A 25,460-nucleotide genomic window follows, 5' to 3' on the forward strand; every position below is an offset into this window, starting at 1 on the left:
CTGATATGGGGCTCGATCCCAGGACCTTGAGATCACAACTGCAGCCGAAGGCAGACGCTCAACCAACAAGCCACCCAGGTGGCCCAGTTTGGGTTTTTAAAAGCTGTTTTGCTGGTGCGCAGAGAATGGATCATGTAAGGGCCAGAAGAGAAGCAAGGAGACCAATCAGAAAGCAGAGAAAAAAAAGGGGAGCATGGCACATCCAGGACAGCAGAGTGCCTGTACCTGGACCCTGTGTACATTTCCATGTCCTCCCAGTCCCCGGAAGTTGAAAAAAACTGGTTCTGGAGAGAGTTTGAAAGGGAGTTAAAGCGCGAGGTTTCTTGCTAGTTTTCACATATGACCACCAGAGGGCGCAAAACCCTAAAGAGACGCTGGGAATCGGACCTGGTTCCCTGACTCTTCCTCCCCCTCACCCCCCACCCCCGCGACTGCGTCCTGGGGCTTGTGCACATGAACCCGTCTCCTTGCCCAGTTAGATGACTGACTTGGGGCTCACAGGAGCCAGCAATGAGTAAACTGAAGAAATGAGTAAACTGAAGGAATCCTGCACCGGGAGCCTCAAAATGTGAATTTCTAGCCCCTTCCCGGCAGCAACTTGTCTTAGGCAAGTTATATCACTTCCCCCAGCCCCATATCTGCAAGAACGGAGATAATTTTTGCCACTATTTCCCCTTTTGCTTCCCAATCTGGCCCAGGCCCTCATTCAGAGACAGGCTGTGTAATGTAGAGGCTCAGAAGCTGGTGTTTGAGCCACCTGGGGTTCTTTACCATTCCAACCACAAACTAGCTAAGCTACCTTGGCCAAGTGACTTCATTTCCTGAGAGCCCCACTTAAAGTGGGAACCCTAACGCCACTTGCGAACCGTGAGATAATGTGCATAAGTACTTTGCACAATTGCTGGCACATAATAATTGTTCAATGTATGTTTATTACTCAGCTAGAAACTGGACTCACATTCATTTCAGTGCTCACTTGAATCTCCAGGACTGAGCCTCTGCTAGTAATTCCTTCAGTGGCTTTCAACAAGATCTGTTCCCTTTTCTGAGCCCTCAGTTTGTCCAACAGAAAAAACGGGAGGTTGGATTAGATTGGATTCTCAGCAGGAGCCCTTTTAGCCTTCAAGTTCCAGGCTGCTTATATCTTCCTCCTTCCCGCACTCCCTCCCTTCCTTTCTTTCTTCCATTTAACCATCACATATTCATTCATTCAACAATTACATATTTATTGGGTATCTACTATATTCCAGGTGCAGGAAACAAAACAGACCTATGCCAAAACAGGTGAAATCCACAGAGAGCCAGCCCATCGGAAGCATGTTTGTTCAAAACCTTCTTTGCTTTTTCTTCCAGCAATCAATCCTTGCAGGTTATTGCGTGTTTGCAACAGGAAAGAATTGTGCCAAGAGTTTATTTCTGTGCATCTCTGTGTGGCTGTGTACACACACACATTTATATATAACATTTGCTGCAGGGTTGTCATGGGAACCGGTTTTTGGTCTCTGGGCCTGAGGGCTGCCTGTGAGTGGAGGAGCTTTTATGGAACACCCCCTGCATGCACTTTTGTGTGGTGCGCAATCCTGCTGGGAGAGTTGCCCCAAGAGCCTTTGTCGGCCCTTTTGATCATCGCTGCCTATTTTTCTCATTGATCTTGTCGGATGTGAGCGAATTTGACTGAGGGAACTGAATGTCAAGCTCAGTGATTGGCGGTGCAAGATCCTCTGGGACATTTGCCAACTAGCAGCGTGGATAGGTCAGCTTGGGCTTTTTTGTCTCCTTAAACCCTTGATGTGGGAATGTTTAAGGCTTGGGGGAAGACTTGGATGATAAGACAAAAGCAGCCAGGGAATGTGTTTTCAGAACGACAGCTGCAGCGGCCACTTTTGGACTTGGCAGGCGGTGCCAGAGTGGGGAGGGGTGGGGTGCCAGCTGAAGGGAGGGAAGGGGCTCGCTATTTGCCAGCAGCTTCTCCGGGTCTGGCCCCATCCTGGGCGCTTTGCGTATGTTATTTCCTAGATTCCTGGAATCCTGGAATCCACCCTGTAGGACAGACATCGTGCTTCCCAGCAGGAGACTGGTGTGGGAGAGGGAAAGAGGCCTAGCTAGGGAGAGGCAGAGCTGAGATTCGAACCCAGGTTGAGCCTGACCCCAGAGCTGGGCTTTATCCACTCTGCTGTCCCACTGGACAACTTTCTGCCTCCAAGTTCTGGGCAGGGAATGGTGGTCGCGGGAACAGAGCCTCGCAAACCCCAGGTCACTGTGGCAGGCCCAGTGTCATAAGCGCTCGGAGAATCATGGGACCAAACCTACCCAAATGGTACATTCACCTTGAAAGTAAGAGCTGGCTCATGTTTTGGTTTCCTGTGGGCCTGCTGTGTACCAGGCACTCTTTCGCTTACTCATCCCAAAGTTTTTTCAGATGGATACTGCATTATCATTACTACCTCACAGATAAGAGGCCGAGGTCTAGAGAGGTTAGAGGTTCACCCAAGGTTGCAGAGGTGATGAGCTGAGATTTGAACCCAAGCAACCTGGCTCCAGAGAGTGAGTAATACACCACCATGCTTTTCTGGCCTGTGAGCCCTACGTATGAGCAATTCTACATCTGATCCATATGGACTCCCCCTGCCCCAAAGAGCTGCAGCTGTATGAAGAAGAGCTAAAGGAAAGAGGACCCCATTTGTTGATCTCCTATGTTCAAGCCTGGGCCGGGTCTTTCCACCTCCCAGCTCTTCCCTATGAAACTACTCTAATCCCCACACAGATGAGAGAAATTGAGGCCCAGAAGGGTGAAGTGATTTAACTAAAGTCTCAGAACTGGGTTTTGAGCCAAGGCAACTGTTTTCCAAAACAAAAGGTGTATAGCATTGCTCTAGGCCTTCTCTCACATTTCTCAGTTACTGTGCCAAAAAGAGGTATGTAGGTGTTCCTCTAAGAGCAGGAAAGGCCATTCCAGACAAACCATGTATGGTGGAGAACTCCAACCTGCCCAGATGGTGCTCCCCCAGCCCACCAGAGTAGGGTTACACTCAGTAACTCAGTCAACGTCCATTTCCTCCACCATTTATGGAGCACCTCCTATGTGTCAGGCTCGGTCTGGGTATGGGGCACAGAGCGATGAATGTGAAAGTCATGATTTCTGCTACTGGGAGCTTACTCTCTAGCAAAGGGACAGCCACACAAGACAAGCAAGTATACGTGTGAGAAGGTCACTGGCACTCTGGGTGTGAACAGCAGGGACTGCTGGCCTGGGTTGACGTGGGTGGTTTACATTACTTAAAGGAAACTTCTTGACACTTTGGCTCAAGAAGACTCAGAATATGACCAAGTGTTGAAAAGTCGGGCGTCCTATGGCATGAAATGAAAGAAGTTCCTATTTTCCTTTCCTTCAGATGTGATACTTGTCCCCAGGCCATTTACAGCTTCATTGATGAGATAAATAAGTTAACAAGTAATGACAACTTACTACATGCCAGGTACAAGGCTACAGAAGCCCCCTGGAATACAGTGTGATAGAAGCACAAGAAAATAATGTCCCAACACAAAAGTAGCAGAAAGCAGGGGTGCCTGGGTGGCTCAGTCAGTTGAGCATTTGACTCTTGATTTTGGTTCAGGTCATGATCTCAGGGTTGTGGGATTGAGCCCCATGTCAGGCTCTGCGCTCAGTGTGGGAGACTGCTGGATATTTTCTCTCTCCCTCTGCTTCTCCCCCTGCTTGCTCTCTTTCTCTAAATAAACAAAATCTTAAAAGAAAAAAGTAGCAGAAGGCAGCAGCAATTAAATCTGTCTGTGGAAGGAGCAAGAGGAGAATCAAAAAAAGTTTGTCCCAGCAGAGGATACTTGATGTGGGTTTTTGAAGGATCAATAGGAGCTTGCTAGGCAGTCCATGAGCCAGAGACACTCCAAGTGGTGGGAACAGCAAAGTGCATGGCTGTTCAGGGTGCATGTACATGGGAAGGGGCAGGAACTGGGGGTGTAGAGATTGGTAGGAGCCAGATGCAGTAAGGCAGGTACTCCTGTCAGGAATCTGGACTCTATCCAAACCCCACTTGGCCTGCATAAGGGCAAGAACCATGGATCTTCTTCAACTTCTCTATTTCAGTGGAAGAAAAGGCATGTAATGAGGGTAGGGGAAAAAAAATGATTGCCAAATTAGGGAAACTGAAAAATGTCCATCTGCAGAATTAATTCTAAATTGCTGCTATTTTCATTCTCATGCTAGCGGGAAAGGCAGAGCCTAGCAACGCGCCCCAGCCTCTTTTCAGGTGTCTGGAGTGCCAGCAGGCCAGGCCAAGCTAGTAGGCTGGCTCCTGTGGAGATCACTGGAGCCAGTTCAGTGCTTGGTGCCAGCTGTGGGCATCTGGAAATCCAGCTTCCTCTTCCAGTCACTGGATAGGGGGAAAGCAGAGTCCAGGATTTTCCCAAGGCAGCAAACTTGGCAGGATGATTAAATAGCATCCGGCTTGACAAGAGCCAGGGGGAAGGCTGGGCCACCCAGGGTAGGATATGGTTTCCAGATTCAAGATGGGATATGCGGGTGATTATGTGAAGTCCCTTGGTTTAGAGAGGGCTGGAAGCTTGCTAGGCGGGTATTAGAGACCTTTCACTGGGCCAGGCCCAGTGGCAGTACAGGTTAACCTCAGTAGATTTGGTGTGGGGGTTCTAATAAGGCCTGGCATCAGAGAGGTCAAAGGCTATCTTGCCCCCAGACCCAGCAGCCACCTCCAGCCATCTCCTGAATATGTTGGGTGCCCCTGTTATATGCAGGCAGTATTAGCACTCAGAGCTCTATCAGAGTGTTATGGGGATTCAATGAGTTAATACATATGAAGCATTTTGCCCATTGCCTGGCTCAAAGTGAATGCTCAGTGTCAGTTGTTTTTATCAGCCAGACACGCGGATGGTTGGTTCCTGCTTGCTAGCTTACTTAACACTCATCACAGCTCGCAGAAGCAGAAATTAATAGGTTAAAAAAATCATTGTTAGGGTTGGGAAAACTGTGGCACAATGGGGTTATGGAACTTTCTCAAAGACACAGAGTTAAAAGTTAGAAGAGAAGAAAGAACTTATGCACCTCAACAACAATAACAAGACACAAACAGGGAGGGGTGCCTGGGTGGTTCAGTCTGCTAACTGTCCCTCTCTTGATCTCAGCTCAGGTCTTGATCTCAGGGTTGTGAGTTCAAGTGCTGCACTGGGGCTCCACAGTGGGTGTGGAGCCTACCTAAAAACAAACATCAAACAGGGAGACACCTGTTTGGTGTAGACACCTACAGGCTGGCTCAGTAGGTGGAACGTTGGACTCTTGATCTTATCAGGGTTGTGAGTTCAAGTCCCACCTTGGACATAGAACCTACTTAAAAATTTCAAAAAAATTTTTTTTAGGGATCCCTGGGTGGCGCAGCGGTTTAGCGCCTGCCTTTGGCCCAGGGCGCGATCCTGGAGACCCGGGATCGAGTCCCACATCGGGCTCCCGGCGCATGGAGCCTGCTTCTCCCTCTGCCTGTGTCTCTGCCTCTCTCTCTCTCTGTGACTATCATACATAAATAAATAAAAATTAAAAAAAATTTTTCTTAAATCGTGAAAAGATGCTCAATATCACTAATCATTAGGGAAATGCAAATCAAAACTATGAGTTACCACTTCATACCCACTAGGATGGCTATTATCCAGAATGAAAAAGGAAGGAAGGAAGAAAAGAAGGAGGAAATGAAAGAAGGAAAGAAAAGTATTGGTGAGGATGTGGACAAATCAGACCTCTTGTGCATTTGCTGGTGGGGCCGTAGAATGGTGCAGCCATTGTGGAAAGCAGGATGGAAATTCCTCAAAAAATTAAACAGAATCACCATATGAGGCAACAATTCCACTTCTGGTATATACCCCAAAGAATTGAAAGCAGTAACCTTTTTTTTTTTTTTTTAAGATTTTATTTATTCATGAGAGGCAGAGACAGGCAGAGGGAGAATCAGGCTGCCTGCAGGGAGCCCAATGCCGGACTCGATCCTGGGATCCTGGCATCACGACCTGAGCCGAAGGCAGAGGCTCAACTGCTGAGCACCCAGGCGTCCCAAAAGCAGTAACTTGAATAGATATCTGCATACCCGTTCTCAAAGATCCACCGATCTCTGTATGGATGAACAAAATGTGGTATATCTATGTAATGGAATATTAGTCAAACTTAAAAAGGAATTATGTCCTGATACCCACTGCAAGATGGATGAACCTTAGAAGCATTATACTAGGTAAAATGCACCAGCACAAAAGGACAAGTATTGTGTGATTCCATTTATATGAGGTCCTAGAGTAGTCAAATTCGTAGAGACAGGAAGTAGAATGTGGTCGAGTAGGAGAATGGGGAGTTTCTGTTTAATGAGTATAGTGTTTCAGTTTGGAATGTGGCAGATGTTCTGAAGATGGACGGTGGTGGTGATTGCACAATAATGTAAACGTCACTTAGTGCCACTAGTTGTACACATAAAAATGATAAAGGGGGGGGTGCCTGGGTGACAAAGTTGGTTAAGCACTTGACTCTTGGTTTTGGCTCAGATGGTGATCTCAGGGTCGTGGGATAGAACCCCACATTGGGCTCTGCACTAAATAGCAAAGCCTGCCTGAATTTTTCTCTCCCTCTCCCTCTGCCCCCCTGAGCCTGTGTGCCCCCGCTCTCTCTTTCCCAAATAAATAAATCTTTTAAAAAATGGTTAGGGCAGCCCTGATGGCCCAGCGGTTTGGCGCTGCCTTCAGTCCGGGGTATGATCCTGAAGACCCAGGATCGAGTCCCACGTCAGGCTCCCTGCATGGAGCTTGCTTCTCCCTCTGCCTGTGTCTCTGCCTCTCTCTGTGTCTGTCATGAATAAATAAATAAAATCTTTTTAAAAAATGGTTAAAGTGGGGATCCCTGGGTGGTGCAGCGGTTTAGCTCCTGCCTTTGGTCCGGGGCGTGATCCTGGAGACCGGGATCGGATCCCACATCGGGCTCCCTGCATGTAGCCTGCTTCTCCTTCTGCCCGTGTCTCTGCCTCTCTCTCTCTGTGTGATTATCATGAATAAATAAATAAAATCTTTAAAAAATAAATAAATAAAAAATAAAAAAAATAAAAAATGGTTAAAGTGGTGAATTTTATGTTGTGTACATCTTCCACACACACACACACACACACACAAAAGGTTGCAAGAAGGAGGAAAAGAGGAGGAGGAAGTAAAAGAAAGTAGTAGAGTTGCAAAGAGGACCGGGTTCTATCTATCTTGAGAGTCCCCTGGGATGGTTCCAAATGGGAGCCTGCTTGTCCCTTTGCCCCTCCCTCCAAACCCTTGTGTATGTGCATGCACGCTCCCTCAAATAAATAAATAAAATCTTTTATTTTTTAAATTTTAAAAAAGATTTTATTTATCTATTCATGAGAAACAGAGACAGAGAGAGGCAGAGACACAGGCAGAGGGAGAAGCAGGCTCCATGCAGGGAGCCCGACGTGGGACTGGATCCCAGGTCCCCAGGATCACACCCTGGGCTGAAAGCAGCGCTAAACCGCTGAGCCACCCAGGCTGCCCAAATAAAATCTTTTTTTTTTTTTTTTTCCAAATAAAATCTTTTTAAAAATGTTAAAAACCCAACAACTGGCCAGCAAAGAGAAAAGAGGTATCTTGGTGATGATGGATACACCCAGATATAACAACTTCTATTTAATTCAAAGTATTTGCAAATGATATTCAACTTGAAGGGCAGTCCTAATTTTGCTCTAGTGAGATCAGAGAATTTAAGTGCTGAGGAGTCAGAACGTGATAACTATACTCCATCCTCTCCATGCGGCACCCGCCCCCACAACCTGTGTTCCCATAGCATTCATTATTTTGTGTCCAGGCGACAAACATTTATGGAATAATCCGATTTGTGTTTTTTTATTTTTTTTTAATTTTATTTATTTATTCACGAGAGACACAGAGAGAGAGGCAGAGACACAGGCAGAGGGAGAAGCAGGCCCCTCACGGGGAGCCTGATGAGAGACTCAATCCCCGGACCCCCGGGATCACACCCTGAGCTGAAGGCAGATGCTCAACCAGTGAGCCACCCAGGCTTCCCTGATTCGTGTTTTTTTTTTTTTTTTTTTTTTTTTAAACACCACCAAGCAATTCTCAGACACCAGCTGGGTGTCCTGCAACTTAACTCAGTTTTGATGCCGTCGACCTGGAGATGGCATCAGATCCCACAGTTGAGGGCTCAGTCCTTTAGGACTGCCCACCCCCCCTTTCAAATGCTAATTGCAAGGCCTGGTTGTCACCTGTGCTTTTGACTTACTGGCTAGAGAGCAGAGGTTCCTATGAGCCCTTCCTTGGGTTTGATTAATTTGCTAGAGTGGCTTACAGAACTCAGAGAAGCATCTTCCTCCCTAGATTATCAGTTTATTATGAAAGGATGTAATTTGGGAACAGCCAGGTGGAAGAGATGCAGAGGGCAAGAGTCTGATCATCCATGTCCTCTCCAGGAGAGCCTCTTTCCCAGAATCTTCACATGCTCACTAGCCTAGAAGCTCTGTGGACCCCATCCTTTGGAGTTCTTACAGAGGCTTCATTACACAGGCATGACTGCATAAATAATTGTAACTCAATCTCCAGCTCTTTTCCCCTCCTCAGAAATCCTGGGGTGGGGCTGAAAGTTTCAACCCTCTAATCTCAGGGTTTGGTTCCCCTGACAACCAGCCCCCCTTCCCCATCCTTAGGTGACCTAGGGGCTTTCCAAAAGTCACCTCCTTAACATAACAAAAGATACCTTTATTATTCTAATCACTTAGGAAATTCCAAGGGTTTTAGAGGTCTCTGCTGGGAACAGAAGACTGAATATAAATTTCTTATTACAAATCACAATATCACAAGCCCATAACACATGGCAGGCACTATTCTATAGCCTAGAGATACACCAGTGAACAAAACAGACAAAAATCCCTCCTCTTCTAGGGCTAACATTCTAACAGGGGAGAGCTAGACCACAAACTCATAAACATGGCAATGTCACACATCAGATGGCAACAGGTGTCACGAAGGAAATTCAAGCAGGCCAGGGTGTGCTGAGGAGGAGGGTGGCTTGTTAATTTATATGGGACGTCTGGGAAGCCTTCTCTGATAAGGTGGCATTTGAGCAGAAACATGAAGGAAGTGAGGGAATGTTCAGGGCAGATAGCCCAAGGACGGGGCAACAGGAAAGGCAGAGGCCCTGAAGTGGGGGTGTGCTTGGGACAAAGGAACATCAAAGAAGCCAGTGCACTGAGGAAGGAGAAAGAGCAGGACAGCAGCTCAGGGAGGTAAAGGTGAGATGGGGGGTAGGGCTCATGGAACACCTTGTAGGCCATTGAATGGCTTTTTTTTTTTTTAAACTTATTTGACAGATAGAGAAAGTACAACCAAGGGGAGTGGGAGAGGGAGAAGGAGAAGCAGGCTCCCCGCTGAGCAGGGAGGCCGATGTGAGACTCGATCTCAGGACCCTGGGATCATGACCTGAGCCACCCAGGTGCCCCTAGCTTTTTTGCTTTTACTCCAACTGAGAAGGGAAGACAGTAAAGTGCTCTTAGCAGAGAACTGATATGACCGTAACTTTTTAATGTAAATAATTATGGGGATTGCTTAACTTGTAGGTACAGCTACTTCTCTCTAGTGCCCCAAAGAGGAATAAGAGACCACAGCTATCTAATGGGGCCCAGCATGGGGCCTGGCACATAGTTGTCACTCAGTAAATGCCAGTTACAGGATTCCTGAGGATCCCTGGCTCTGGAGGCATGCCGGCGAGGAATGGCCAATGCTGGAAGCAGGACAAGGCCAGGGGGGTGGCCGCAGACTTCTTAAAGGGAGGACGGTATCAGTGACAAAAGCCTTGTCCTAGCAGCAAGGAGAAGCTGGGGTTTCAGTGTCTGCTCTGCTGCACCCTTGCTGTGTGACCTTGAAAAAATCCTTTCCTATCTCTGGGTTCTATTCCTAAAACCAGAACACTGGGTAAGGTCATCATCTCTAAGGAGTTTTTAGGACAGTATTTTCAGGACTCTAATTATCATGCTTAAAAAACAAATGGTGGTGGGGATCTCTGAGTGGGCCATCACTCCCCTTCATGTTTAGCGCCTGCCTTTGGGCCAGGGCGTGGTCCTGGAGTCCCAGGATGGAGTCCTGTGGTTCCTGGTGTGGAGCCTGCTTCTCCCTCTGTTTGTGTCTCCCTCTCTCTCTCCCTCTCCCTCTCTCTCTCTGTGTGTCTATCATGAATATAAAAACAAAAAACAAAAAACAAAAAACAAATCGTGGTAAAATACAAATAACATAAAACTTACCATCTTAACCATTCTGTGAGAGTATCTTTCCCCCCTTCTTGTATCCTGGGGAAGCCGCGCTATCTGCAGCCACCAGTGGCCGGCGTGGGCTGGGATCACTTCCAGAAGGAGTAGCTGGGCACTGGACAGCCACCCCCCACACACTGTGGCCAAAGGGGCAGGACAGCGTCGGTCCTGGAGAAGAAAGCTGCACCCTGCCCCTGGGGGGAACAAGGGAGGAGCTAAGCTTTGTTGAGATGCTTCTTAGCCCCAGGCCCTGGTGATGCTCTATGGCCCCTTTAAGTCTTGCTTTACTTCTTTAGAGGCCGACCTGAGGTGGGGAAGGGGGGGGTGTTAGGGAGTTATTTTGCAAATGGCCCAGAGAAGTTAGAAGACTTGCTCACAGTAGGTAGTACAGCTGGTCTGTAAGGTTAGAATCCAGATCTCTGTTGAAGTTTCAAACCTTTGCAAGAAATTACCACCCTCGCATGGCACCTGACCATTGGGCCCTGTGATGTCTGGAAGGGCCCTGCTGATACAGCTCTTCACTGAAGAACATTCATGGCTGATTACAAACATGCTTATTGTAGTACAGGGAACAGGGCAAACAATTTCTTTACTTTTCCCACTGGGGCCTTTCTCCTTCCACTCACATCCACTTTAGATGGGTGCCCTGAGGAGTCTCCTTCAGTCTTCAATCCTCCTTTTTTATTTTTAAAACTTCTTGGCCTCCCACCTCTAGGTCTTAACTGATGAGGGTCTATGGGCCACCCAGTTTCATGGCCAGCTCTACTCTTAGTGGGTGTTCGCATGTTGCTGAGTTGAACAGCAAATAACATACAAACCCCTCTGTGTCTACTGAAGATGGCATCTGTTGGCGTAACATGGCTTGTCTTTATGCTAATAGGCCAGTCCCCTCCAGGAGGAAAAATGAGGGGAGAGAGAGAACTCCAGCTTGCAACAATACTTTCAAGTTTTCTTTCTTTCTTCCTTCCTTCCTTCCTTCCTTCCTTCCTTCCTTCCTTCCTTCCTTCCTTCCTTCCTTCCTTTCTTCTTTCTTTCTTTCTTTCTTTCTTTCTTTCTTTCTTTCTTTCTTTCTCTCTCTCTCTCTTTCTTTCTTTCTTTCGTCTTTTCTTCTTCTTCTTCTTCTTCTTCTTCTTCTTCTTCTTCTTCTTCTTCTTCAAGATTTTATTTATTTATTCATGAGAGACACAGAGAGAGAAAGAGAGAGAGGCAGAGATGCAGACAGAGGGAGAAGCAGGCTCCATGCTGGGACTCCAGGATCACGCCCTGGGCCAAAGGCAGGCACTAAACCGCTGAGCCACCCAGGGATCCCCTACTTTCAAGTTTTCAATTAAGAAATGAAGGGATCCCCCCAAGTTCAATCTCCAATTCACTCAGAGGAACAGAGCACCGAACCCACATGATAACAAATAGGAAAAAGTCCATCACCCGGCCATGAGATATACAAACCAAGTTTTCACGTGTCTGCTTGCTCTTTGAACGAGGATGGAGAGATATATTTATTTGGGGGGGCGGTGTAGGTCTGTGTTGGAGGCAGCACAGTGGGCTTTGGGAGCAGTAGAGATCAAAGGTACAACACTCCTGTGGGCTGTTGGTGCCTGCTCTGGGGTACTCTTGGCCTTTTCTTTCTTTCTTTTTTTTTTAATATTTTATTTATTATTTATTTATTTAAGTCACAGACAGAGAGAGAGAGAGGCAGAGACACAGGCAGAGAGAGAAGCAGGCTCCATGCACCGGGAGCCCGATGTGGGATTCGATCCCGGGTCTCCAGGATCGCGCCCTGGGCCAAAGGCAGGCGCCAAACCGCTGCGCCACCCAGGGATCCTGGCCTTTTCTTTCTTTTTACAGGGAGGCCCAGCCTGGGATCTGGGGTACCCAGGACTCCAGGGTAACATGAAATCCTCTGATGATTCACAATTATCCTGTCCTTCAGAAAGTCTCATGTCCTATTTATTGAGTGCTAGATATTCAGGATATTTTAAATGACTAAGTAATATATCTGACAGTTACTATGAACCAGGGACTGGGCTAAGTGCTTTGCATTTGTTGTTTTTTAAAATTCATTATTACGGACGCCTGGGTGGCTCAGCCGTTGAGTGTCTGCCTTCCGCTCGGGGCGTGATCCCGGGGTCTGAGGATAGAGTCCTGCATTGGGCTCCCTCCCTACAGGGAGCCTGCTTTTCCCTCTGCCTATGTCTCGGTCTCTCTCTCTCTCTGTGTCTCTCATAAACAAATAAATAAAATCTTAGGGCGGCCCAGTTGGCGCAGCGGTTTAGCACCGCCTGCAGCCAGGGGTTTGATCCTGGGGATCCTGGATAGAGTCCCACGTCAGGCTCCCTGCATGGAGCCTGCTTCTCCCTCTGCCTGTGCCTCTGCCCCTCTCTCTGTGTCTCTATGAATAAATAAAATCTTTAAAAAAATTAAAAAACATTATTAAAACATTAAAAAAAGATTTTATTTATTCAATTGAGACAGAGAGATAGAGAGAGCATGAGTAGGGGGAGGGGCAGAGGCAGAGGGAGAAGCAGGCTTTCTGCTGAGCCGGGAGCTCAACGTGGGGCTCCATCCCAGGACCCAGGGATCAGTGACCTGAGCTGAAGGCAGACACTTAAGCATCTGAGCCACCTAGGTGCCCCTATTAAAAAAAAAACAAAGAGTTTAGGGATGCCTGGGTAGCTCAGGGGTTGAGCGTCTGCCTTTCGCTAAGGGAGTGGTCCTGGAGTCCTGGGATCAAGTCCCACATCAGGCTCCCTGCTTGGAGCCTGCTTCTCCCTCTGCCTATGTCTGTGCCTCTCTCTCTGTATCTCTGTCTCTCATGAATAAATACATAAAATCTTTTAAAAAAATAAAAAAAATTAAAGGACTTAAAAAATTTATTTGAGAGAAAGAGAATGTGAGTACAAGCGAGGGAGGGGCAAGAGAAGTAGACTCCCCTCTGAGTGTGGAGCCTGATATGGGGCTTGATGGGAGGATGGACGTGGGGCTCGATCCCAGGACCCTGAAATCATGACCTAAACTGAAGTCAGATGCTTAACTCACTGAACCACCCAGGAGGCCCTGTATTTGTCTTATTTCTCATGAGAAGAGGTAGAACCTATTTTTACAGATGAGAAAACCGAGGCTGGGAGAAGGTTAAGTGATTTATTCAAGGTCGTCCAGCTAATAATAAAAGGCAGGGCTGAGATTCAAACTCAGGTAATTGGATCCCAATGGCTGTACTTTGTCCAGAGAGCAAAGCATCCACTGCCTTGGGAGCCTGGAGGAGGGGTGCCTCTTTCACCCTGGGCAGTGAGAGAAGGCTGCCTGGAAAAGGTGAGGCCTGAGATAACTCTTGAAGCAGGAGAAGGAAGGAACCAATGGACTGAGGAGACTGAGGGTGGTTTGGGGTTATTGGTAGTAGAAGTAGAAGCACTCTGCGTATAGGTCCCAGAGGCAGAAAGAAAATGACTTTGTTTGCGGGAGATCAAGGTGGTTCCTGAGCTGGGTGTGAATGGCAGGATAGAAGCAGAGCCCAGGTTCTGAAGGATCTCCAATTTAGACTGGGTCCTGAAGACAGTGGGGGAACTTTGGAGGGCTCTCAGCAGGCAAGTTCACAGAGCCAGCTTTGCTTTTGACAGCGCCTCTGGACACAATGGGGAGGTTGCTATGTTGAAGGACATGTGGCTTATCTGACCCGTGGTTAGATGCCTCGGATTTGTATACCGGCCTTCCCACTTAAAAGTTCTATAGGTTGAGGGGTGCATGGGTGGCTCAGTCAATTAAAGATCTGACTCTACATCTCAGCTCAGGTCTTTTTTTTTTTTTTTCCCCCAGCTCAAGTCTTGATCTCAGAGTGGTGAGTTCAAGTTCCCTGTTGGGACGTGAAGCCTACTTAAAAAAAATAAGTTAGACAGGTTACTTCCTTACATATTTGAGCCTCAGTTTTTTCATTTTTAACAGGATAAAGTAACACCTTGTATAGTCGTTGAGGTGAATAAGAGTTGATCTCAGCAAACATGTTCAGCAGAGTTGTATCCTGGCACATAGTAGGTGTTTAATAAATACTAGCTGCTCTGTGAAAGGGGTATTGAGCAGGGCCATGGTTTGGGATAAAAGAACATTTTACATTTTTGACTTGCTCTCTGGAAGCCTCCCCTCATTGATTGCCTAGGGGCAGAATCTTATCAGGACTTCTATATTATTTTGCCCAAGGTCTTTCCGCTTTAAGAGAGATAATACTCACAAAGTGTTTAGCAAAGATCAGGCACACGGTAATCACCTGATGCTTGTAGCTATTATTAAGTTAGAAAATGAAACTGGCTTAGAAAAAGAATAGCAATTAAGCAATTATCAGTCTGTTATCACTCTAGTGTAAATGAGAAGCCAAATTCTTTCCTGGGAACAGGTTTTGACTGGGAAAAGGAAGTCTGAGAACACCAGGAAGGAGAATATAGGCAACCGAACCACTTGGGAATTGTTCCTGGAGCCAGTCATGCCTGGAGAAGAGCAGAAGATCCAATCCTAAGTTATTAGATATAACATGTCCAAACGGTTTAAGATTCCAGCATATGAAGAAACTCTTGTCTTCCAGTCTGAAGATGGGGAATGAGGCATATGGAGCTCCCAGGAATTGTCAAGAATTGGGCACCCACTGTGTGTAGAACTTTATGTGAACTAAAAAAAAAAAAAAAAAAAAAAATCAGTATGAAGTTTAGCAGGAGTCATAACCATGAGAAAGTCTGGTGTCTGTTTTCTGCCTCAGTTTCCTCAATGCTTCTGTCGTGTGATGGTATTGTGCCAAGCCTCAGTTTCTTCACCTGTAAAATGGGTACTACCTATTTCACAGGACTCTATGAGATAATGTGTATGAAGTGCTCGGTGCCTGGTAGCCAGTCCTACTGGGATCGCCCCGTAGATTCCTGCGATTCCCTTTCACTCCATCACCTGTACCCAGGACAAGGCCCCCGGTCCGGATGGGGTGTGCGAGGAAGGGCTGGGTGATCTTGGTTTGCCCAAAGGGGAGCAAAAGACAAGTGCTATTTTAAGAGCTGCTGGTCAAGGGGCGCCCTCGTAATGGGGCAGGCCTTGGACCAATCCGTCCCCAGAACCCTCAGCCTAGGGCTGGTTAGATGAAGAGCGTCGCAGCAGGTCCCCAGGCGACTTGGGAGTTGGCAAGGCTCCTCCCGGTGAAGGTGGAATTAGGCTCCAGGCTTGGCTCTGCCTCTTCCCTGCTGGGTGACCTTGGGCCAGTCACTGTTCCTCCTCGGGCTTCAGGATGCTCTAGAAATGAGGCTCCTCAGGGTGCTCTAGAAGGAGGCCGAAGTGTCGACACAATGGACGAGGGTGGCGTTGGGGGCCTGCGAGTGCTATTTATTATGCTAACAGATGCACGCAGCGGGTTCCTTTCCAGCGGTTTCACTCTGGTTAAGCGGTTCCTTCCACTGTAAGTGAGGTTTCTCGCCTCACCGCCTCCCGCCCCTGCGGGCAGGGCTCTGCGGACCGCAGGCTCCAGGGCCGTTGCCATTGTTCTTGGAGGCTGGGCGGCAGGGGAGGGCTCCGGCGGGCCAGACCTCGCCTCTGGTCCGCGCCTCCTCCCCGCACCCCCGCCGCAGCGAGCCTGGGAAGCCCCCTGGCCGATCTTTCCCGAGGAGGCGAGTCCTCCCCAGAGCTCTCCCGAACGGCGGCCGAAGACGCCCCCGAGCGTCTCCGAAGAATCCCGACCGCTCGCAGTCTCCGGAAAGAGCCGAAGGCTCTTCCCACTCTCGGCCTCCCGAGCCGCTCCGAAAAGGCCCGAAGTTTTCCGAGCGGCCGTCCTGCCGGACTGCTGGAGGCGGCCGCAGCGCCATGTTGGATGCTCTGCTCGTTGAGTGAAGAAAATCCGCCGGCATCGCCTGAGCCCCGCTACCGAGAAGGGCGCCGCTTCCCCCGGGGAGGGGGATAAAGACCCCCCGCCGCCGGCCCATGAGGATATTGCCGTGAAAGGTCCGGTCTCTCCGCCTCCTGCCCCCGCCGGGTCCGGCCCCCCCCCTGGGGTCGCGTTGTCACGGAGACCGGCAGCCGGTGGTGCTGGCCCGCGGGGCGGCTGCTGCTGCCGGCGGCGGCGGCGGCGGCGGCGGCGGGCGTGTGTGACCGGCCCCGGCCCCCTCCTCCTCCTCCTCCCAGCCTCCCCCCGGCCCCCCGCTCCCGCCGCCTCCCCGGGTCTGCCCCCATCCCGCCCCCCCGCTGCCCCCGGCCCCTGCACCCCGGCGCGCCCGGTCCCGCTCTGGGGGGGTTGGTGGCTTCGCTTTGCCATGAGTTTACCGCAGAAACCGGCTCTGAAATCAGGCTCAGCGGCTGCAGCAGGAACCGGACCCGGCACCGGAGCGGCGGCGGCGGCGGCAGCAGCGGTACCGCCTCCTCACCCGGCGGCAGCAGCAGCGGCGGCGGCAGCGGCGGCGGCGGCGGCGGCAGCGGCCCCTCCTCACCCGAACATCAGGGCCCTCCAGACCCAGGCGCCCCAACAGTATCCTTTTCACCTTCCTGCCGGCCTTTCGGCTTCTCGCCGCAGCCCCGGGAGTGGGGGTGGGGGGATGGGGGGGGGGTGGGCCGGCTCCCCGGGGACCCTCCTGCCGGCCGCCACAGCCCAGTCGGGGAAGGGGCTGCTGCCTGAGCCCCCGCAGCCGGCTCGGCCGGAGCTTTCGGGGTGCCTCGGCGGCCGCAGCCCCGCGGGGGACCCCGGGACCCTCTGCAGTACTGTGAAAACTAGCTCGGTTCGGCCTGGCCTCTGCAGCCCTTCCCTTTTAGAGCTGGGGGACCCTTCCCCCCACCTCCTGGCCTCCCCCCGCCCCCCTTTATTAGGCCGAATTTGCTGGTGCCTGGGACCAGCCCTGCAGGGAAGGCTTTTCTCTGTTGTGAGGACTACACCCTCCTCCTGCTCCTCTCTCTCCTGCTCCCCCTGCAGCGGGGCCTGGTGGGCTTCCCTAATTGTTATTATTAGTACATAATAAACTTTATGGGTAGATTTCCTGTCTGAAAGTAAGCTCAGTTCGTTTTTGAGGTAAGTCGGATTTTAAATCTACCGTGAAAATGTACGAAAAGCACCCCCCTCTCTCTGGCTAATGTTGTTTAGCGATGCGGGGGGGTGGGGGGGAGTTGTGATGTGGTTTGTGGTGGAACGCGATCTGAGGAGGAAATGTTACACCGGACGCTTCCCTGTCTTTGACCTTTTTAAAGGAAGAGGAAGTTAACTGACATTACCCATCACCCCCAAAAGTCTCACTTCTTGGAAGGCTTCTGTTACGGATATTTTCAAAGGCTTTAATTTCCTCTTCTTAGGCCTGATGTCTAGAGGGGATCAGGGCTTCTGGAGGACAGTCTGGTATTGAATGTATCTAATTTCATGTTATTTGCTCGATTGTAGAATTTTTGGACAGCTTTGATTGAAAAGACTTGATCACGAGGTATTTTAGTCAGAAACTAGCCGGTGAAGGTAAAACGTTGAATTCATGAATTCCACGGAGATTTAGAAAGTATTACCTACCTGAGAATAACGTTTCGTCATGCACCTTTCCCTCCCCCATCCGTTGTATTTGTGTAAATCAATAAATAACCATTGGCTGTTAGATGTGTTGTGTTTTTGTATTTGTGTCATTTTGTGTTTGACTTCCAGAGAGAGTAGGGTGTTGGAGCAAATAATTGCCGTGAAGTCCACGGATGATTTCACAGTCTGTAGTTTGATTCCTGTCTGTATCGATTACTTTGAGAAGGGAAAGGTATCTCCCTTCTAGAGTCATTTCAGGTCACCCTTTTGGTTTCTGTCAAGTGTCATTTTCTCTGTTCTTTAAATATTGTTATTCAATCCAGGCAGTGTGGTGCAGAGTAAAGATAAATTCCATTCCAGTGTGATGTGTGTACTGATTTCATAATGTTTTTATCCTGCATGATTCTTTTTCACGGATGAGAATGCTTAATGATACCTTAGTGTTGCTCATGGAAAAAGCTGGTTAGTGTTGATCTAGATCCCTAGTTGCTTTACTTTGGGGGGAAAAAAGGGTTGGCTGATTTGCCTACTTACAGGTGGAGGTCACTGCTGGATCTCTTAAACATGTCTTCACTTAATGCTTTGTGAGTTTGAGTTCCTTTCTAATTTCAGTCTTTTTTTTTTTTGGTCTTGATTGCCCATACTTGGTTAGGGCCGTAAGTTTATATACTGTGCCACCAAGTAAATTCTTCATTACTTGTATCTTGGAGCTATTTTGGCAATTAAGCATTGAAAGGAAGCCCATAGCATCTGTGCTTGATGTACAAAGTGGTAAGTGACCAGTGCTTCACCAAGTGCTTGGAGCTTTATTTGGACGCAGAGCTGTGATTTAAGTGTTCACGTGTGCTTTTTCTCAATGCATTTCACAAAGGAAGGACTTCTACAAGCTCTGAGTTGGTTGCAACACAGAAGTAGTTACCAGTACTGCAACAGTTGTTAAAGGGCATACATTTAAGGTGTAATTTCCGGTGGCAATGATACTTACACCCATTTGTAGTAATGTGGGATAGTTGGTTTTATGTGGCTTTAAGATTTTACATGGTCTCATGTCATAGAATAGATTAAAATTCTTAATGTATTTCACAATTCTGTTATCTTAATGCTTCACTCACTGAGGTTTCAATTAGTGAAATCTAAAGGTTTGGTAGTTAATAAGGTATAGGTTACAGATTTCATTAGAACATACTAATATGATGAAATGTTACGAGTGGTAGTGGGGAATAGGTTAAGATGGATTGAAACAGAGCAATTTCTGCTTTTCTACCCAGAAGGAGTGTGGGAATTGGCATTTGTTTGATGAAAGTAGTCATCATGTGATTAGTTGATACACATGAAGCTTTGAAACTGAGGTGCAAGACTGGAGTTGCTTTTTTCTATGGCTTGGTTAAATCTCCGGTTCCTCAAAATATATGGGTACAATTGTGTTTGAATTGAATTAATAAATTCATATAGCTTTTTAACTTTATGAAAATATTGGAAGGAGAGTCACCTGACAGTGTTTTTGGTTTGTACTTTGTGTTCAAGTGACAAATTAGAAATGGAGAATGTTGGCAATAATAAATTGAAATATAAAGCGGAACCTACGTCTAAGCATCATTATTGCATGGCGGGCCCATAAAGCCATTTCAGTTTCAGGTAGAGGCCTTTGACTGCAAAGAGACCGAGAATGGGGCCTGGCAAGGAATGGGACATGATGGAGGGTGGCAGGGATGGTGGGGGATGAAAGAGGATAAACCCTACTGTGAAAAGTGCTACTGTGAGGGAGGAATATGCTTAGAGTTTTTATAACGTAATCCAATATGAATAGTTTATGAAATTGGCACTTCAAGATACTTGCCTTGAGATATGCTCTCCCCAGCTTCCCAGTATGAGCTTCTGAAGCTCTGAGCATTTTAAAAGTGATTCTTAACCTTTTCTGGGTAACAAATAACTTTGACATTTTGATGAAAGCTTTTAGACCCTCTCCACAGAAAATCGTTGCTTACATTTTCAGAGGGTTCTTGGGCCCCCGTTAAAAGTCTAGCCCTTTAGATGGAAATTGCTTACCTTTCAGATTAATTAAAGATAAATTAGTTTGAATTTAGGTGCCCAAATAGTTCTGACTTAGAGCAATTTTGCAGTCTGTTATGAATACACAGTGTTCTATTTATATGGCAAGACTTCAGGGTGTAATTTCTCTCCGAGCTGCTGACACTTCTGGGGAGTCTAGTTACTGTTTTGGGGCAGCCAGTTTGGTTAAAATCAGGGCAGTGGGTTCTTTGAAGGAACTAAATTTGGTAAAGGCCTGTGGCAACAGGAAAATGACCTGTGTCCTCAGCTATTTTGTCTTGGATATGATATATTAAAAACAAATATGCCAATTGAGGGTTTTTTTGTATTTAATTCTTTTTTTTGTTTTCTAGGTTGATTTTCAGTTTTATAGGTTGAAGCCATAACATTTATTTCCCTCTTTTTTGCCTCTTGACCAAAGCTAAATCTGCATAATGTTAATAGTATTCATTATTGAGTGCCTACTGTTCTAGTACCATACATGCATGATTTTATTTAGTTTTTTTTTTTCTTAGTTTTCACAAGAATCCTAATAAGGTAGGTACTGTTTATATTTTACAGATGAGGAAACTGAAGAGTAGAGAAGTAATGTTCCCAAGGTTGTCCATCTAGTAAGTGGTGGTCCACAGCTCAGACCGTGGTATGATTGGCTCCAAAGCTCATGAATGTCCTTTCTACTATGCCTTGTTACTTCTTTGTTTTTAAAGATTTTATTAATTTCTTCATGGGAGACAGAGAGAGAGAGAGGCAGAGACACAGGGAGAGGGAGAAGCAGGCTCCATGCAGGAAGCCCTATGTGATGGGGATCCCTGGGTGGCTCAGCGGTTTGACGCCTGCCTTCGGCCCAGGGCATGATCCTGGAGACCCGGGATCGAGTTCCACATCGGGCTCCCTGCATGGAGCTTGCCTCTCCCTCTGCCTGTGTCTCTGCCTCTCTCTCTTTCTGTCTATGAATGAATAAATAAAATTAAAAAAAAACAAAAACAAAAAAAGGAAGCCCAATGTGAGACTCTATCCCGGGACTCCGGGATCATGCCCTGAGCCAAAGGCCAAAGGCAGAGGCTCAACTGCTGAGCCATCCAGGCGTCCCTGCCTCGTTACTTATTTCTTACCAAGTTGGCATATGAGAGTGGGAGGTAGTTAGGGTAAGGTCTTTATGCGGTACAGAGGCTCTGTGGAGTTATTTAGAATATTATGATACTGTATCTTGTTTTAATTAGTTCTCAGCCACATATTGCAAGACATGTATGTTATCTTTACCTCATTGACTCTTAAAGCATTAGAATAGGCCTGCACCATTTGATTCAGTGCATGTTTCTGCTTGTTCAGAAGTTAGCAAGGCCTCTAGCAAAATACTGTTGTAACTAGCAGCTAGAACTCTGTAGCTCATGAAGCGGCCAGCAGTCTCTCCACTCCTATGCCCCACCATCAACAGAAATGAATGTGTGTTCTTAAGGGTAGATCCTCTTCTAGGAAGGAGATGGGGAGACTGATGGAAGATGAAGATTAGGAAGGAAGAATGCTACTCAGGTACCTGAATCACTGCTGCTGCTGCTATTCCTTGTCCTAGGCTTCTAGGTCTTCAAGTGAGGTCTTTTCTGTCAAACTGAGGTTAAACCACCGAAGGACTGATATGTTTTTTTTTTCTTCCACATTGGAGTTTTCTTTTCTTTCTTTTGTTAAAGATTTTATTTATTTATTCTTGAGAGACAGAGAGAGGCAGAGGGAGAAGTAGGCTCCCTACAGGGAGCCTGATGTGGGACTCAGTCCCTGGACTCTGGGATCACGCCTTGAGCCGAAGACAGACACTCAACCGCTGAGCCACCCAGGCATCCCTTATAGACACTTATTAATGTATTCTTTGTCTGATGCTCAGTGACATTAGAAGCATACTAACATGGATCATGGGGAAGGCAACTTGATTGTATAAGAGGCTTCTGGGTTTTGGCTTATTAATGTTAGATTTAGTCAAACAGACTGAAATGCCTCTATGACTTGGGTAGTGAAGATCGTGGCATGGCTTGAGACCATAAAATAAGGTTGCTATGGCCAGCCAGATGGTGGCTTGCTCTGTTTGATGATACAGTTAGTTCATTATGAGGATGAGGGAAAGTAAGTTCTGGAATAAACTCTTGTGATGAGATACAATCTATTTTTACTTTAGGAGTAATAATTTGAGCTAATAGGAAACTTTTCCTGGTTTTTTAGCCAGGTGCCTGACTTCTAGCAGTGTATAAACTGCAGCTGAGATTAAATCAATGAAATATTGCGAGATCCCAGGCTACTTCTGAATTCTCAAATGGTTCCTAGTTCTTTGGCTTGCTGCCAATGAGGAGTTTTTCACTCTCTTGTAGCCTTAGCTGAAATTTGAGACAATTTTAACTATTTTAAGTACATTTGGAATTTGTCAGTTTTTATGACCTTTATTAACTAGTGGTAGTTTTGTCCTTTTTCAAGCCCATGTGTGTTGCCTCTTAGGAGATACTGAATTCAGTCAATATAATGTAAGGTCCATAAAGGCAGAGAATTTTGTCAGTTTTGTTTGTTGTTGAATTGCCAACCTCTAGAGCAGTACCTGGCAAATAAGAAGTCTGTAAATATTTGTTGAAATGTTAAGTTAGAGTCTGGGAATCAGTTTTAAGATAAGTTGTAGGGCTAATATAGATGGCATCACAACTCACATTTAGCATTTAAGGCTGCCCTAAAATTGTTTTTGCGTTGATGTGTAATTGAATTGATGATAGTTTCATAATTTTGTTTGATATGGAATAGCATTGACCTAGTTTACAAAGTCAAAGTCATCTATGTGGCTGAGTTACCTTTGAAGTATAGATACTGATGATTAATTAGCGTTGGTATGAGACCAAAGAGGAAAAACATTTATAGTCAAATGTTACTATTAAAGATTTTGTTTTATGATTATAATAACTAACATACAATTAAATCAGGATTACAGAAAAGTTAAAAGTCACCCATAGTCTTAATATGTAGAGATAACCACTGTTAACATTATCACGTATTTCTTTCCTGCACTTTTTTCTATGGCCTTTATTATTTATTTTTATTTTTAAAAATATTTATTTATTTATTTATTTATTTATAATAGACATACAGAGAGAGAGACAGAGAGGCAGAGACATAGGCAGAGGGAGAAGCAGGCTCCATGCACCGGGAGCCCAATGTGGGACTTGATCCCGGGTCTCCAGGATTGTGCCCTGGGCCAAAGGCAGGCGCTAAACCTCTGCGCCACCCAGGGATCCCCAGTAAAATATTTTTAAAAAATAAATAATAGGGGATCCCTGGGTGGCTCAGCAGTTTGGCGCCTGCCTTTGGCCCAGGGCATGATCCTGGGGTCCCGGGATCGAGTCCCACATCGGGCTCCCGGTGCATGGAGCCTGCTTCTCCCTCTGCCTGTGTCTCTGCCTCTCTCTCTCTCTGTGTGACTATCATAAATAAAAAAATTAAAAAAAAATATTTTACTTATTCATGAGAAACAGAGAGAGAGAGGCAGAGAAATGCAGAGGGAGAAGCAGGCTTCTTGCTGGAAGCCTGATGTGGGACTCGATCCTAGGACCCCGGGATAATGACCTGAGCTAAAGGCAGATGCTCAACCACTGAGCCACCCAGGTGCCCCTCTTTGGCTTTAATGGGCTTAAATTCTGTCCTTCTGTTATAACATAACTTAAGGTCAAATTACATGTATAAGAATAAAAAAAATCATCTTGATAATTGTATTGCTGTAAAATGTCCTTTGGAGTGACAGCAGTGTTTGTCTTGATCTGCCTTATCCTGGCAGGGTCTCCAGTGTTTCTGTCACTGCAGAGGGAACAGAGGGACTGGGGACAGGATGAGACTACACATATAATTTTGTGTCTTGCTTGCTTTGTTACTTATCTGCTAACAGTAACTAGGCCTTAGAAAATAACATATAAGAAACAGAATTTGAACTGAAAGATGAATTTAAAATATATTAAAAATAAGAGCTTAAGACTACAGTTTTTTTGGATGGGTAGAGGGAGTGGATTGTGGTAATGATAATTAGCATGAGCAAAGGTTTGGGCTTGAAATAGCTTTCTATATGCTGGGTTGTGAGGATCCTCATTAGTGTGCTTGGAGTGGAGGATTATTGTAGAATATTTGAAATAATGGATCCATATTGTAGAGGGCTTTGAATCCATACATGAGAAGGTTAGGCTTCATTTATGTGAAGCTGTTACTTTTCTTTTTTACTAGCTTTATTGAGATACAGTTCACATGCCACAGAAGCCAAGTTCACATATCACCCATTCAGAGTATACTATTGAGTGGTTTTGAGTTATATTCACAGTTGTACAGCCATCACCAAAATCAATTTTAGAACTTGTCTTTTTTTTTTTTAAGATTTTATTCATTTATTTAGGAGAGAGAGAGAGGCAGAGGCAGAGGCAGAGACATAGCCAGAGGGAGAAGCAGGCTCCATGCAGGGAGTCTGATGATGTTGGACTTGATCCCGGGACTCCAGGATCACACCCTGGGCTGAAAGCAGGTTCTAAACCGCTGAGCCACGCAGGCGTCCCTCAATACTTTTTTTTTTAATTGCTGAATAATTTCACAAATATCACATTTTATTTATTCATCAGTTGATGGATATTTAGGTTGTTTCAACTTTTTTATTTTTTTATTTTTATTTTTATTTATTTATTTTTTAAATTTATTTATTTATGATAGTCACACAGAGAGAGAGAGAGAGAGAGAGGCAGAGACACAGGCAGAGGGAGAAGCAGGCTCCATGCACCAGGAGCCCGACGTGGGATTCGATCCCGGGTCTCCAGGATCACGCCCTGGGCCAAAGGCAGGCGCCAAACTGCTGCGCCCCCCAGGGATCCCTGTTTCAACTTTTTAAAAAAGATTTTATTTATAGGGGATCCCTGGGTGGCTCAGCAATTTAGCGCCTGCCTTTGGCCCGGGGCGCAATCCTGGAGTCCTGGGATTGAGTCCTGCGTTGGGCTCCGGCATGGAACCTGCTTCTCCCTCTGCCTGTGTCTTTGCCTCTCTCTCTCTCTCTATGTCTATCATGAATAAATAAATAAAATCTTAAAAAAAAAGATTTTATTTATATTAGAGCAAGATCAGGGGGGAGAGAGATGGGAAAAGCAGACTCCGAGCTGAGCAGGTAGCCTGATGCAGGCTTGATCCCAGGACCCTGGGACCATGACCTGAATTGGAGGCAGAGGCTTAATGAATGATCCACCCAGGCGCCCCATCAACTTTTTGACTGTTATGAGTAATTATACTATGAATGTCTTTGTGTGGATGTAGGTTTTCATTTCTCTTGGGTATATACATTGGGATACAGTTGCCGGGCTTTATAAGGTAACTCCATGTTTGTCTTATTTTGTTTTTAAGATTTATTTATGAGAGAGCCTACACACATAAGAGCAGAGGGGGGCAGAGGTAGAGGGAAAATCTCAAGCAGATTCCTTGCTGAGTGTGGAGCCTGTTGCTGGCAGATCTCAGGACTCTGAGATCATGACAGAAGCCAAAATCAAGAGTCAGACACTTAACTGGCTAAGCCACCAAGGTGTCCCAAGGTAACTCCAAGTTTAACATTTTGAGAGACTGCCAAA

At 46.6% G+C, this 25,460-nt stretch overlaps 1 protein-coding gene and 1 long non-coding RNA gene across 8 annotated transcripts in view; one reads left to right on the forward strand and one right to left on the reverse strand.

Annotated features, from left to right (window-relative positions):
• Positions 1 to 5,903: 5,903 nt before the first annotated feature.
• Positions 5,904 to 16,801, reverse strand: LOC140634269 (uncharacterized). The gene is made up of 3 exons (XR_012031787.1): positions 16,587 to 16,801; positions 10,305 to 10,504; positions 5,904 to 6,125 (listed from the first exon to the last, which is right to left on the reverse strand). It is a non-coding gene; the product is annotated as an uncharacterized lncRNA (long non-coding RNA).
• EIF4G3 (eukaryotic translation initiation factor 4 gamma 3) overlaps positions 16,092 to 25,460 on the forward strand; it is a 330,571-nt gene continuing 321,202 nt past the window's right edge. For 5 of the 7 annotated variants that reach the window (XM_072827981.1, XM_072827975.1, XM_072827978.1 and 2 more), the window contains exons 1-2: positions 16,093 to 16,268; positions 16,611 to 16,788. The gene's annotated coding sequence lies outside the window, so the exon portion shown is untranslated. Of the gene's footprint in view, positions 16,269 to 16,610; positions 16,789 to 25,460 lie in introns of those variants that run through there. The other 2 variants (XM_072827973.1, XM_072827976.1) reach the window with 2 other exon arrangements.

This window comes from Canis lupus, chromosome 5, assembly GCF_048164855.1.
Source record: "Canis lupus baileyi chromosome 5, mCanLup2.hap1, whole genome shotgun sequence".
Taxonomy (NCBI): domain Eukaryota; kingdom Metazoa; phylum Chordata; class Mammalia; order Carnivora; family Canidae; genus Canis; species Canis lupus.